General features: G+C 30.8%; 1 long non-coding RNA gene across 1 annotated transcript; it reads right to left on the minus strand.

Moving 5' to 3' along the window:
* Positions 1-1,966: 1,966 nt before the first annotated feature.
* Positions 1,967-3,774, minus strand: LOC148761657 (uncharacterized). Its single transcript, XR_016027382.1, has 3 exons — positions 3,672-3,774; positions 2,937-3,020; positions 1,967-2,103 (listed from the first exon to the last, which is right to left on the minus strand). It is a non-coding gene; the product is annotated as an uncharacterized LOC148761657 (long non-coding RNA).
* Positions 3,775-4,165: the final 391 nt, after the last annotated feature.

Below are 4,165 nucleotides of genomic sequence, written 5' to 3' on the forward strand. Positions count from 1 at the left end.
AACAAAAAACACTCAAACAACAAAAACACAACGATTAACCCAAAAAAAAAAGCCACAATCAAATATAAAAAAAAACAGAGCAAAAAGAAAAAAAAAAGAAGAGGGAGAGAGAAGAGGAGAAGAGTGCGACGCCGGCAGGAAGAAAGAAGAGAAAGAGAAGGAGGAAGAAAGAAAGAGGAAAAAGAAAGGAGAGGCCAGCGAAGGAAAGAAAGGAGAAGAAAGAGAAAAAAAGAAGAAAGAGAAAAGAAAAAGAAAGAGAGAAGAAGGGGGAAGCGGCTAGGAGAGAAAGAAAGAAAGAAAGTGAAAGAAAGAAGAAAGAGAAAGGAAAGGAAAGAAAGAAAGAAAAAAGAAAAAAGAAAAAGGAGAAAGGAGGTGGGGGGCTCTTCACGGTATTGTTTGGAGAAATTTTTGTATGTTGTTGTACCTTTGGTGGCTTGCCTTGGCCCACATGGTTTTGTCCGTTTTGAGCTAATCTAAACCTACACAAGGTAAGATCTAACTTGCATGTTTTTTTACTTTAATATTTTTTATTTTTATTCGTTGTGGTGGCTTAATTATTTATGTTAAAGACATATTATTAGGAGCATAAGGATAATTTAATTAAGATAAAAAATATATTATGTAGAGATTATGTGATATTTTAAAGTAGAAAAATAACAACAAAATATAAAGTGATAAATGAAAATATGTGTAAATATTTGATAAAAAATAGATATAAACAAATATTCAAAAAAAATATAAAAAAAAATACTAAAAAGATGACAATGGTTGTAATAGTAAATATATATATATATATATATAATTGGGATCAATATTCATATTTAGATATTTGTAAATATAATATAATATAGTATATATATATATAAACAAAAAATAAAAATAAAAAACAACGACATGATACAAATATAAAAAACTATAAGAAAAATGAGATGATTGTTTGAGAAATTCCATCTAAGAAAGGCAAAGAGTTGCCTCTTTTAAGTAGATTTTTTTTGGGTGCGAAGTTTGAGACGGATTTTCACCGAAGCGTCGGGATAAATCCGAACTCTAAACTCCAATACCCATTAAGTCAAATAGTCATTGTTAAAAAAAATAAATTTACATAATGTTGCATCTAAACTTAAATTAGTTAATTAGCTTAAATAAATATTACTAAATAAAGTTAATTTAATCATTTGAAAAACTTAATTAATTGTTTATTTGATAAGTTATATAATCAAGTTAAACGCTAATCAACAATGTTAATTAAAAGATATGGATCTAAATAAAAAATAAAAAAAATAAAAAATAAATAAATAAATAATTCATGAAAAAAAATGACAAAATAAATATATAAATAATGTGATAAATTTAAATACATAGTTGGGTGAATTATGAACCACCTAATTCAATAAACACGTGTATGTAGACATCAGCATTTTATCCTGTCATAACACGTCACATTTATCTTGCAAATGGTGCGGAAATCTCGATGATGGGATGCCACGACCCGGTACTCCCCTCGAGCCCGTGACAACCGCCGTGGTGTCCCGGTAGACACATTGCTTGAAATGTCAACCCAAAACCCCGCAAGGCTTTACTATCAGTTTCTCTGTTCCCTTGTGAGCAACCATTGTCAAATATCTTGTTCTAAAAGATTTTAAGCTGTTTCCAACTTTAAACAAATAAAATATTAATTTTTCGTCTCACAAGGGTATTTTGGTCATTTTTCTCAAAAATTTTGAAATTGGCTAAAACGTAATATACAAGTACAAAACACATAATTCATATTCAAAATAGGTTTAAAAGTTTAAAATCTTCATTTAAAATGAAATTACGGTTATTTGAATATAATAAGAAAATAAAAGAAATATTAAGGGAAATATTCTATTTTCTTATAAAACAATATTTATAGAGTTATACGTGAATAATTTTTATAGCGTAAAAGCTAAATAAATTTATACATACTGAAATACAGTAAGCCAAAATATTTAATTTAATTTACAATAACAAGAGGGCCCCCGAATAAACAAAAGTAAAGAGGACTGTGAACCTACGGTTTGAAAAAATACAGGTCCAACGGTAGTCCTCGATGAGATCAACTATCTACAGTCTATACTGAACCTGAAATGGGTGGAAAGGAGGGTGGTGAGATTATAAAATCCCAATGAGTAAACAGACATCATCATAAACATTTAGAGTTGAGTACATGGAGATAATAAAGTAAATCATCATAAACTAGGTTATAGCATTAGAACACATTTTGTTTAAAACACGTAAAGAGGCTTATGAATCTCATAAAAATCTAAGCTTGTGCCATAAATCCATTCTCGGGGACACCTTGGCAGAGGCATCCTACCGAGACCGCCAAGGCTATTAAAATTCACATTTCACATAAATCATGTTTTGTTTTGAAAACATAGCCGTTCCTTGACGTTGGCTGAGTTCCCCCTCACGTGGTGGTTTAGCGTGAAGTGAACCCTAAACTTTACCCCAGGAGATACCCTACGCCCCTCTCCGTTCGAGGTAAGAATATAATGGGGTTTACCGTGCCCTTCTAAAAGGCTGATTCACAGAAACCCCTACTGCAGTGATTAATTAATATATAATCCACCATATAATAAAACTCAATAACATGATATGGCAATTTTGTAATTCGCAGTTTTTCAAGGCAACCAAACAATTCGCATTTCAATACAATTGCCAACTAGCTAATCATGCTCGATTTATCATAAGCCAGTAAATTTAAACAATCAAATTGCCACAATTAACAGTATCCGTGTAATCTATTTTTCAAAATCATTATTAATTTCAAAACAATTTATAAATTAATTTCATTGAAACTCATTTATTCATAAAACATGAAAATTTACCTTTTTAAATTCCTTTTTCCATAGAATTCATGAAAGCATCTAAAAACTACCCTAGATAATTAAAATGACAGTAAGTTTACTCACAATGTCTAGAATGCAGACTTTCGAAGCACACTGTCTACTGGTCCTCGGATGCAATTTTCTTGCCTTTATCGGAGGACTCACCACCTTGACACAATACAAAATCGAGAATTTCACCAAGTTGGTACTAAATCAAAATGAAACTAATTTCGACTACCAATGCATGATATGGAATGCAAAAATGCACTGGTAACTATCTAAACTCAGTATTGGCCTAATTCATCTTATCACCCGATTAAATTTCTAACGCGTCCGTTTAAACTCCAATTTAATTCTTTTCAGTTTCTATACCTCAATTGCACCCAAATTAACTTAATGTCCCTTAGTGTGGTGCAAATTATCAGTCTCGATAGTAAATTACGAAAATAGCCCTAGTGGGTAAAAATTCGTATTTTTGCTCCGAAAATTCTCATTATTTTTCTAAGCTCATAATTCATCATTTCTTAACCAATTCTACTAGAATAAAAATCAAACTCATCCTCACTCAATACATGATAAATTCAGCCATTAATGGTTGTGGGAGAAAATAAATTCTTTTCTTGTTGTTTTGTTTCTAAATATGCTAAACTAACTAAAAACACTAACATAAATTAAAATCAAATAAATCCAACAATTTTCTCTCTCCTAACCCATTTTAATCAGCCAACAATTCATCATAAAAACATGCAATTTGAGCATGGAAAATGAAGAGAAATGCTTAAGGAAAATAGATTTCAAGCTTAAGTTGAAAAATCCTACCTTTTTCACTTGTTTTCCTTGATTTTCCACACTTTTTCTCTTGAAATTCCTCACCTAGGTTTTGTTTTTCCTTTCTTTCCCTCTCTTCGTTGCTTGGCCGAATATTTGGGGAATAATGGGCTGATTTGTGCTGATTTTTAAGTTAAATAATAAAATATCCTAAGCTTGACACATGGCATTTTCTAATTGGTCCATTTTTAAAATTTTAAAAATTTAAACATTTTATCTCCACCACATGTTTAGTCAAGGGTCAAAGATGAAGATAAAGGAAGACCATGTGCTGGAAAAATATCCTGATGGTGGAAAATTACAATTTTGCCCCTGAGGTGGCACAATTACCATTTTACCCCTATACTCCAAATTATACCGAAATTAAAAATTTTCACTTCTAAACCTCAAATCATACTCCAATAAGTCAAATTATACTCCAATAAGTCAAATGAGACCAAAAAATTCTTTTCTGAAATTTCCATTTTGTCCCCAAGTGGCAAATG

The sequence above is a fragment of the Theobroma cacao genome, chromosome 7 (genome assembly GCF_053813885.1).
Source record: "Theobroma cacao isolate CCN51 chromosome 7, ASM5381388v1, whole genome shotgun sequence".
Classification (NCBI taxonomy): Eukaryota; Viridiplantae; Streptophyta; class Magnoliopsida; order Malvales; family Malvaceae; genus Theobroma; species Theobroma cacao.